The sequence below is a fragment of the Alligator mississippiensis genome, chromosome 7 (assembly GCF_030867095.1).
Source record: "Alligator mississippiensis isolate rAllMis1 chromosome 7, rAllMis1, whole genome shotgun sequence".
In the NCBI taxonomy this organism is placed as follows: Eukaryota; Metazoa; Chordata; order Crocodylia; family Alligatoridae; genus Alligator; species Alligator mississippiensis.
The window spans coordinates 36286033-36297872 of record NC_081830.1 but is presented as its reverse complement, the minus strand read 5'-3'; positions in this window follow the sequence as shown (position 1 = coordinate 36297872).

Genomic DNA, 11840 nt, shown 5'->3' with positions numbered 1-11840 from the left:
TCCCTGGACCTGCTTGTGATGCACCTCTAGATGCACGACAAGGTGTCGTTAGCCTTACCGACTGCTTCCTGGCATTGGCGGCTTATGTCCATCCTGGAGTCAACAATGACTCCAAGATCCCTTTCTGCCACTGTGTTGACAAGAAGGGTGTTCCCAGCCTATAGGTGTGTTGCTGGTTCCTTCTCCCTAGATGCAGCACCTTGCACTTGTCTGCATTGAACTCCATCCTATTCTCATCCGTCAACCTCTGTAACCTGTCTAGATCTAGCTGGATGCTGTCCCTCTCCTCCAGTGTGCCCACCTTGCCCCACATCTTGGTGTCGTCAGTGAATCTGGTCAGCATGCTTTCCACACCCACATCCAGATTGCTGATAAAGATGTTGAACAGTGCAGGCCCGAAGACCGAGCCCTGGGGGATTCCACTGCCCACATCCCTCCAGGCTGAAAACGGCCCATCCACCACCGCTTTCTGGGTGTGACCATCTAGCTGATGTGCCATCCATCTGACTGTGTAGGCATCAATGCTGCAGTCACTTAGTTTTTTTAAGAGAATGTGGTGGGAAACCATGCCAAAGGCCTTCTTAAAGTCCAGGAAGATGACATCTACCCCAACACCCTCATCCAGGGACTTTGTGACCTGATCATTAAAAAAAAAACAGGTTAGTCAGGAAGGACCTGCTCTCAATTAGCCCATGTTCGTTGCCCCTGAGCATTACCTCGCCTGCTGGGCACTTGCAGATATGCTCTTTCATAATTTTCTCAAAGGTCTTCCCAGGGACCGAGGTAAGACTGACTGGCCTATAATTGCCAGGGTCCTCCTTTCTCCCCTTCTTGTAAATGGGGACAACATTGGCTCTTTTCCAATCCTCTGGCACCTGGCCAGTGCCCCATGAGCACTCATACACCTGTGCCAGGGGCCCCACTATGACCACTGCCAATTCCCTCAGCACCCTTGGGCGAAGAGCATCTGGACCTACTGATTTAAACATATCCAGCCCCTCCAAAATTTCCCTAACTAGGTCATCTCTGACCCTAAGCATAATGGTGCCTCCCCTGGGTCCATCCACAATTCTAGTGGGGGAGATGTCCTGGTCCCTGTTCAGGAATATGGAGGCAAAGAATTCGTTAAAGACGTCAGCTTTTTCGTTTGCCGCAATCACCAGATTGCCAAGCCTGTCTTGTAGGGGCCCCATGTTACCCAGTGCTGCCTTCTTACTTCCTTTGTATTTCATAGATTTCATAAATATTAGGGCCGGAAGGGACCTTGGATGATCATCAAGTCCAGCCCTCTGCCCGGGGGGCAGGAAGTCAGCTGGCGTCATAGTATCCCAGCAAGATAAGCATACAAATTTCTCTTGAAGGCGTTCAATGTAGCTACTTGAAACACCTCCAGTGGCAGGCTATTCCAGACCTTGGGGGCTCGGACAGTAACAAAATTCTTCCTTATGTCCAGCCTGAATTGGTCTTGCAGGAGTTTATAACTGTTCGACCTTGTCATCCCTTGCGGCGCTCTGGTGAACAATCGTTCCCCCAGATCCTGGTGAACACCCCTGATAAACTTATAGGTGGCCATCAGATCGCCCCTGAGCCTGCGCTTTTCCAGGCTAAAGAGTCCCATAGCTCTCAGCCTGTCATCGTAAGGAAGGACTTTTTATTATCCTTAATTCTGGTCACTAGCCCTAGCTCCATCTCTGCCTTGGCCTTCCTAACAGCCTCCCTGCAGTCCCGAGCAACGGAGGTGTAATCCTTGGTGGTAGCCCCTTGCTTCCACTGTTTGTATGCCTCCTTTTTTTGCCCTCAGACATCCCTGGATGCCTTTGCTGAGCCATCGGGGCTTCTTAGCACTCCTGCCCCTCTTGGTGTGCATTGGGACTGACTCCCTTTGAGCTTGGAGGATCGTCTCCTTTAGGAACAACCACGCATCTTGGACTCCCATCTCAATGAAGCTCCGAGACCCCAATGCCTCTCCTACTAACCTTCTTAGCTTACAGAAGTCAGCCCTTCTGAAGTTGATGACCTCTGCCTTGCAGCTTGCTTTCACCAGCCTCTTCTGGATAGTAAATTCCAGCAGGCGATGATCACTGTCGCCCAGGTGGTCGAGTACCCGCAGACCCCTCACCAGGTCGTTGCCTGTGGCAAGGACCAAGTCCAGGAAGGCATTTCCCCTGGTGGGACTATGCACCTCCTGGGTTAGGTGGAGGTCCTGTATCCTGGCCAGGAACCTATGTGAGCGGTCAGACCTGGCTGACTGCTCCTCCCAGCAAATGTTTGGGTAGTTTAGGTCACCCAGGACAACCACATCCCGTGACTTTACAGCCTCCGTGAGCTGACCTGAGGATTCCAGGTCCAGCTCGTCCCCCTGGTGAGGCGGTCTGTAGTAGATGCCCACTATCAAGTCACTTTCCCCACGACCCCCTTGCATTCTTACCCAGAGTGCCTCAGTTTGCCCCTCCTCCAACCCCATCCTGATCATTGAGGATATGTATTGTTCTTTGACGTATAGTGCTACACCACCCCACCCCCTTTTTCCTGCTCTGTCTCACCTGTACAGACTGTATCTCTGGATGTCCACTGCCCAGTCATGGGCAGAATCGCACCAGATTTCCGTGAGCCCCACCAGGTCTGGGTTTGCTAGGTAGCAGGAGGGCGAGTTCCTCCTGCTTTTTCCCCATGCTTCGAGCATTTGTGTAGAGGCATTTGAGGCCTCCTGTAAGTGCCTGTGCTGTCCTCTTGTTCCTAAGTCCGCCCTGGCCCCTGTCACTTACCTGGGTACTACCTGTGCGCTTCACCTGGCTTGACGGTGAAGTGTCCTCGTGTTTCTCTGCATCCCTGTCCCCATGTGTGTGTTGCAATCTGTGTGGGAGCATGTGTGTATGTGTGCTGCAAACTGGAACTCTCTCTGTGTGTATGTGTGTGCTGTAAACTGTCTGGGAGTTTGTTTTCATGTGTTGCAGACTGTCTGGGAGTATGCATGTGTGTTGCAAATTATTTGAAAATGTGTGTGTTGTTACGTCTCAGCTCTGTGTTCTTGGGCAACCCTGGCACAGGATGCAGTCTGTCTGACTCACAAGGACTCACCCCCTCCCTCCCCTCCTCTACCTAAACAAAACTGATTAAGATGCAGTGAGAGACACACCTAAAACTCTCCAGATAAGGGTGATAAGAGTGAAACAACTGCCCTAGGTCTCATTTACATCTGAGATGGAACCAGATGACCATTCATTTACATGAGAGATGGAAAACAGAAAGCCTGAAGCAGAGACTGCAGTGAATTCTGGGATCAGAGAAGCAGGAGAGCGCTGCATGATGGGGAGTCTGTGCTTCCAATGTTAATCAACCCATGTTCACACACACCCAGATCAGCATTTATCAGACCAGTTCTAATCTGGATTTGCTAAGGACTTTCCCCCCCCCAGACACACACACACAGCTCTAAGTTTAATAGGCATCTCGGGCTGTACATTCCCCGGTCCCACTATGGGAGGCCTATTTAAACTTGATTGACTAAAACTTGGTTGCCGGGTTAGGGAATGCTGAGGCAAGAGACCGAGTCAGAGGGGGTATGGGCAACATTTGAACAATGGTTAAGGGTTCATCACAGCATCCAGCCTGCTGGAGCCCTAATCCCAGGTGTTGTCATATCTTTCCCGAGATGACTGGTGGAAGTCCTCTCCACAAAAGGTTATGAGCACCCCAATAATTGCTTTAAATCTGGAAAAGTCATGCTAAGCTGAGGCTTGTGCGCAACAAGTAAAAATCCCAAATCCTGATGCTGCAAGCTATCTATTGTTCCTGAAGAAACCATGAGATATCCCATCAGTATATCTTCCATCCATAGGAATCTCAAGCTGGCTCCCAAGTATTTGGGTTACTCCCTAATCTTAGGTGTTTCCTGATTATCAATCAGTTTCCTGAGATGTTCCAAACCAGATAACCCCTTGTCAATAGAAAAGACAATGATTTACACTACTGAGGGTGCTTCGAAGCAGCTGAACTGAGGGTATAAAAATCTGTAAGTGTGTGCTTAAAGAGAAAGAAAGAAAAAGAAGAAGCAGGAGGAAAGAGGGAGAAAAGGAAAGAAGAAGAAAACTCTTGTGCTGACACCATCCCCTGTCATTCTTGGGATGCTGGAAGAACAGATCGTCTCTCTCTTCAAGGATTGTGCTATGGACTGTGCCTGTCAGCTTTGCAGCCTGAGTACCGTGGACTAGGTGAGACCCCAGCGTTCTGTCTTTTCTGTCTAGGCATAAACTTCTGAACCTGAACTGTATTAGTTAAACCTAAGCTAAGTTTCCCCAAATACTTAGTGAAACCAGGGTAGTATTGTCATTGTTTGTGTTTGTTTTTCTTTTGCATGTCTATTACTACTAGTACTATTATACATTTCATATGCTTAGCAATAAATAACTTTTATAGTCAAACTGGTAGTAATTGGGTATATTTTTCCTTCTCTGCTTTTCTTTCCTCCCGTGCTCTGCAGCAACGCTTCTTTTACCTATGCTAAAGATCCCTGTGAAGCCTAAATTATTGTGGGGTCTGCTCATCAAGAGGCCAAAGATTGGGACGTGATGAGTTTGAAACACATAAGGGGATCAGCTTGCACAGGCTGATTGACCCAGTTTGACTCAGACGTGCCCTTATGAACTGAATGCTGGCCCATGAGGGTGTCAGCTGGACACCCAGCCAGATTCAGAGGGATTCTGTTTACCTGTGTGCTTGTGTCTGACTGCATTTTATTGTTGCTCTTATGAACTGATTCTTGGCATATGAGGGTGTCAGCCTGTCCATGCTGATCAGCCCGGCCAGATCAGGCGTGTCACGTTAATTTGTGTGTGTTTGTGTGTATGACTGATTTGGTGACTGGAGGAACCCAGTCCCATTGAGATTGAGTCCTGCAAGATAGCTCCACTGGGGGTGAGGGCTTGCAGAAGGGAGAGATACAGCTCGGTATAGTAACACAAGCAGCACATTGACAGAATCACCAAGACCCTAGAAACTATCCCTAATAAATGAGCACACCCCAAAGTAATGGGCAAATTTGGTAACAGTGTGTGTGTTGCAAACTGGTGGGAGTGTGCGTTTGTGTGTTGCAAACTGTGTGTGTGTGTGCGCTTGTGTTATAAATGGTGTGGTAGTGTGTTTGTTGGTGTGTGTGTTTTGCAAACTTCCTGAGAGAGAGAAAGAGAGAGAGAGAGAGAGAGAGAGTGGTACAAACTTCCTGTGAGCATGTGCATGCTTGGCAAACTGCCTGGGGCTGTCTGTATGTGTTTCTGTGTGTGTGTGGCAAAATGTCTGGAGTGTGTGTTTTGCAAACTATGTGGCAGAGCGTGTTTGTGTACTGCAAACTCTCTAGGGGTGTTTTTGTGTGAGTTTGTTGCAAACTGTCGGGGGGGGGTGTGTTTTGCAAATTGTCCAGGAATTTGTGTGTGTATTAGTGTGTTGCACACTGTCTGGGAGTTTGTGTGTGTGTTGCAAACTGTCTGGAGTTGTGTGGTGTGTTTGTTTGTGTGTGTTAAAAACTGCCGGGTGGGCGGGGGGAGAGTGTATGTGGTTGTGTGTGCTGCAAAATGACCAGGGGTGTGTGTGTGTGTGTGTGTTTCAAACTGTCTGGGAGTATGTGTGCATTTGTATGTATTGCAAAATGTCTGGGAATGTGTGTGCGTGTGTGTATGTGATGCAAATTGGCTGGGAGTGAGTGCGTGTGTGGTGTAAACTGTCTGGGAGTGAGTGTGTTTGTGGTGCAAATTGGGAATTTGTTTGAGTGTGTGTGTTGCAAACTTTCTGGGTGTATGTGTGTTGCAGACTGTCTGAAAGTTTGTGTTTGTATGTGTGTTGCAAACTCTCTGGGGGTGTTTTTGTGTGTGTTTCTTGCATCCTGTCTGGCAGTTTGTGTGTGTGTTGCAAACTCTGAGAGTGTGTGTGCATGCATGTGTGTTTTGTAAACATTTTGGGAGTGTGTGTGTATGTGTGTGTTTTAAGCTGCATGGGAGCGTGTGTGTGTTTGTGTGGGTGTATGTTTTTGTGTGTTGCAAACTGTGGGAGAATATGTTTGTTACAAACTCTCTGGGGGTGTTTTTGTGTGTGTTTTGCAAACTGTCTGGGAATGTGTATGTGTTAGTCTGTGTTGCATATTGCCTGGGAATTGTGTGTGTTGCAAACTGTGTGGCATATTGTGTGTGTTGCAAAGTGCCTGGGAGAGTGTGTGTATGGAAGTGTATGTGTGCGGGGGGGGTTGTGTGTGTTGCAAAGTGCCTGTCTGTGTGCGCGCGTGTGCATTTCAAAATATCTGAGTGTGTGTGCGTGTGTGTGTGTTTTGCAAACTGCCTGGCAGTGTGTGCGTGTATTTGTGTGTGAGTGATGCACAGTGTCTGGGAGTGTGTGTATGTATTGTAAACTGTGTGTGTGTGTGTGTATGTGTTGCAAACTGGGAGTGTGTGTGTGTTGCAAATGGGTTGTGTGTTGTGTGTGTTGCAAACTGGCTGGGAGTGTTTTTGTGCTGTAAACTTTATGTGTATTTCTGTGTGCATTGCAAACTGTCTTGGGGTGTTTGTGTGGGGCAGATCTACAGAGGTGGGGTGCAGTGGGGAAAGCCCCCTCTGCAGCAGGGCTGTGGGGTAAGTGCTCATGATGTCATTTTCCATGCTGTGCCGAAGCAGCTTTGTTTTTCTTCCTATTTGATTTTTCTGTGTCTGGGGTAGAGAGGGAAGAGGGGAGTAGGGTGTGCAGAGACTTCTGGGTCTTTACCCCACCTGATATCAGCCCTAGGCCCCACAACTTTGTGCCAACCTTGCTCAGGATGACTTCTCCTGGCCCTGGGGCCCCATCCACCTCAGCCGTTGCTCCTGCCCCACTTCCTCCCTCATCATGGGGGTCTTGATCTCTCCTGCCCCTTCCCTCTCCCCTGCCCCATTCCCTCCACTGAACAGATAGGTGCTGTCTGTGTGTCTGTCGGTGTCTCTGTGTCTGTCTGTCTGCATGTCACTCCTAAGTCACAGCCCCCCCCCCGGCCCTGCTGCTGCCTCTCACACCTGACCCACAGCACTACATGTCCTGCCAGGGCATGTGGGGACCCTCCCTCCCTGGGCTCCAACCCCCCCCCCCCCCCCAACACCTTCACAAATACCGCCCCCCCCCCCCAAGAAATTAAAAAAAAAAAGCATTTCATGATTTACGTGCCAATCTCCTGGTTTTTTAAGAGTTTGTCTCATGATTTTTGACATGGTGGGGTTGGCAATACTGCTTAGCCCCTCTCTGACTCATTTTAATGCCCATTCTCCTCTGGTTCTTTTGCTTCACAGTTAAAACATGCCATAGTCTCTCCCATCCTAAGTACCCCCATCTGTCCCAGCCTCTCTCCAGTTCCTGCCAACCTCCCTTCTTTCACTTCCCAGCACACGGGCCACCTGTCTGCAGTTGCCACCTGGACGTCCCTTCTCCAGCTCCTTGCAAGATCCTCTCCAGTCCAACCTGAAAGCTCTCATCCGTCTCCAGCCATGTCAGACCCAGAGCTCTAGTCTCCTCTTCTTTGACCTGTTGACAATGCTTTTCTCCTGTCAATCCTGGTCTTTTGTGATGTCCTGTACTCTTTCCTATGCTCTATCCTATTTCCTCCTTCCAAATGTCCATTGGTTCTCTGGAGGAAAATTAAAAAAGACCGTGCTTCTCACTTCCATCCAACGTCTGCATCTTTATGTGGTCCCCTGGGCTGTCCCTGCCCAGCTTCCCTTCCCGGTCTGTACTGTATCTGTAAATAAACTCACCCACAAGTCCAAACTCAACCACCAGCTCTATGTACTGACCCCAAATCTCTCTCTCTGCTCCACATGTGTGTCTTTCCAGCCAAGGAGAAACCTCAGTCTTTTCCTCCAACACCCTCATGGATGTCTGACCTTTAGCACAAGTTCAAGACAAATAATCTTTTAATTTCTACCTCTTAATCACCACCACACCCACCCCACTCCCGGCCTGTCCTGTTACCTCTTTTCGCAATCTCTGCAGGTAATTCCTCCATCCTGTCTGCCACTCAGACCACACACCTAGGGCACTGTAATCAGCAGGGTCCTCTGTCTCCAGACCAGATTTATCTTGCTAGTCCTTTCTGTAGAATATCTCAGAGGTTTGGCCCTGACTCTTCACCCATCCAGCTAGTACTATCATCTGCTCTATTTACCTCACCCCCAAGTTACTATAAAGTCCTTCCCCTTGGCCTGGACAGCTTCAGTCTTTCCCTCACCATGTACCTCTTGAGTCACACTGAAGATTACCGCCTCACCCTACCTCTTGAACCATGTCACCCTCACTGGGCCTCCCTTCTGAACTGTGTCACACAGGAGCTGCTTTTTTCCCCTTTTAGGGCCCTTTATGGATGATCCTCGCCCATCAAGGCGCTCTTCACCTTTTTGTGGTGATGGGGCTTACATATCCTCATCATCCTGAGAGCTATGCTGGTAGCACTTTAGCTACTGGAAGGGTCCCCCAAGCTGGACAGGTTGAAGGTGAGGGATCTATCAAAAAGATATGCCCTGGGCCTCCAGGTTGGGGGTTGGGCCTAGGGCTAACACACCCATACTGGAAAAAATAGCTTTTTATTAAACTGACACTGTTGCATCAGAGTTGGTTGGCCTCAAGTTTAAACAGACCTTGGAAATGAATAAAGGAGTTACAATTTGGAACCTCGAATGCACCAAGCTCTTATAGACCAAGAATGGTCCATCCCTAATTGAGAACCTGGGAAAATACAAGATGGACATACTAGCTTTGCAAGAGATACAATGACTTGGAACAGAAAGTGTAGAGATCAACAATCACCTCATACTTTATAGTAGAACAAAGACAAACAGATATGATTATAGCACAGGTTTTATGATAAGCTCAAAAGCACAGTCTTCCCTTATGAATTTCCAAAGTTTTAATGAAAAAATCTGCACACTAAGATTGTGAATCCAATTGTTCAAAATCACATTCCTAAGTATACATGCACCCATAGAAGAAACAAAAAACACCAAGAAAGATGTATTCTATGATTTACTTGAGCATGTGTTTGAGAACGTACCAAAACACAATATCAAGATTGTACTAGAAGACTGCAATCCAAATTGCGTATGCAAACAAATGTTTGGTGCAAAATGTCTTCACAAAAACTCTGATGGAAATGGGATAAGACTCATCACCTTTGCGTCAAGCAAAAATACGAGCACCAGGAGGACAACATTTCTCCATAAAAACATGCACAAACAAATGTGGATGTCTCAAGATGGAAAAACAGCAAACCACATTGATCTCATACTTACAGAAAAGTGACATAGAAACAGCATAAGGAGTAGAAGTTAAAGAGGCACGAATCCAGGCACAGATGATTTTCTTTTTGGGGGAAGAATATTAATGAGCAAAACTAAGGTGCTGCAGAACACAGATAAATTTGACTTTGAACAAGTCAAACAGGCAAAGGTGAGTGAACATATATCAATCACAAATTAAAAACAGGTTTTAGACCTTGAAGAACTTGCTGAAATCAACGAGGAAATGAGTGAAAATGACAAGAAGGTCCTAAGTACCAATGAACAATACAGGTGCATAAAAATGTAATCATAGAGAATGCAGAAAAAGTAGAAGAGATACCAAAGAAAATCAGAAGAAACATGGGGTTTCTATAATGAATGCAGGCAAGCTACAAATAAAGTGCAAGCAGCCAGACAACACCTCCTCCAGTGAAACTCAAATCAGAACATGGGTGCAAGACTGGAAGAATAGAAGGAAATCATCTGAGAAACACAGGAAGTTCTAAGGAAAAAAATGCCAACAACTGAATCAACTTTAGGAGATCAAGGAACAAGAATGCGAGCAATTTCTATGAAGGAGTCAAACACTATAAATAAGGATATGAAGCACCTACATCAGTCATCAGAGACAAAAATAGAAACCTCCTCGCAGACAAGAGCAGCAATCGTAAAGAAATGGAGACAATATTTTGCAGAACTATTAAACTGCCTACCCCTGACAGTGCCAGTAGAACAAGAAATATATTCATCAGCTGAATGAAGAAGAGAAGAAGCATTTTTTGCAAAAGTGAAAACAGCCATTGAAAAACTTGAGAACAATAAGGAACTGATGGCACTTTATAAAGAAATTCATAAATTAATTTTCTTTATTTGGAAGTACTCTGTTGTACCTGATGGTTGGAGAGAAACCTTAATAGGGTCCATCTTCTGTTTGCCCTATTAAATATTAAAAAGGCAGCAAACTGGAGTGTCCAGCAATTACCTATAAAGTATTCTATAATATCTTGCTACAGCACATGCTACCTTACACAGAAAAAAATACAGAGAGAATACCAGTATGGATCCTCAGGAACAGATTGATGATAGACCAAATCTGCTCACTCTGCCAAATACTTGAGTAAAAATGGAAATATAATCAGCATACACATTCTATTCATAAACTTCCAAAAATCCTATGAAAGCACACACCGAGAAAGTCTCTAGGCCTTATTAGCTCATTTAGGAATTTTCAACAATTAATTGAACTCCTTAAAGTTTATATGCATGAATTCAAAAACAGAATTATCACCCATGGAGGAAATTGGACCTTTCCCCAATTAAAACTGGATAGAGAAAGGGAGATGGTCTGTCTGTAGTCCTATTCAGTCTGGCATTGGACAAAGAAATTAGGTGCATAAATAATATGAAGTATGGAGTTCAGGTGAACGAAGAGCATAAAGTCCTTACATATGCTGATGATACAGCTCTAATAAGTGAAAATATGAATGATAGAGAAGCTTTGTATATCAGACTAGGTAATAAATGAAGCAAAGAAAAAGGAGTACAAGTGAACATGGATAAAACATGATAGCTACTGTTAAATAGGACAGCAGTTAATCAGGGACCTCATGGAAAAATAACACAAATTTTAGGCAAGTGACTCACTTCCTAATCAGGCCATGAATAACCTATGTCAGTCAAACCTGGGTTTTATCACAAGCAAACCAGATAGTACTAGATCAGTGGTTGTCAACGTGTACAGTACAGACCCATAGGGGTGGGCTTGAGACAAGCATGAACCTGAGGTTTCTGAGGTTCTCAGGGAGATGTGACACCTCCTGCCCTGCTCCCTTGTGGCTTTGCATGTGTCACTCTGGGCTTCTTGATGGCCTCACATTTTCCATTTCCTGCCCACCCATAGCTAGAGCTGAAAACCCAACTTGGACACATCAGGTCAGCCCGGTACTGGAGCACTTTCTATAAAGAGCATCCGGCCTTTTCAGGTGCAGTCTACCCCAGCCTCACCCAACACCTCCTTGCATGGAGGAACAAAGGGGCACTTTGACTAGGCACCAGACAGCAATTGCTCCACCATCCCTTGTACAGACACAGGGGAAACCACCCACACAGCTAGGTGAGAAGCTGGACCTGAGCTGTGGCAGCTCAGAATTTGATGTGCATGGCTGGGTTGTCTAGCTTTTCCAGGCTGCAGGCAGCCTGAGCACCACATGTGCAGGCCCCAGTAACACGCTGCATAGCTCCAGGCACCGTTTGAACTGGGTGTGCACAGTTGTGGGGAGTGCCTCAGGGTGGGTATTACTACTAGATGTGCCAGACCCCTGGCTTGTGAGATTGAGATTGCATCACATTACTGAAACTTCAGCTGAATGGGACCTCATATCTGGAGCAACCTCTGAAGTGTGGGATGGAGCCATTTACTCATCCAGCCATCCTCCTTATCACTCATTTATCCACTTAACCACTATTCTTCTGTCTACTCCCAGCCCATCCTCCTCCATTTTCCTCCTCCCACACTTCTTCCATTCAATCATCTCTCAGCAGACCCCAAGCACGAAGGTGTGA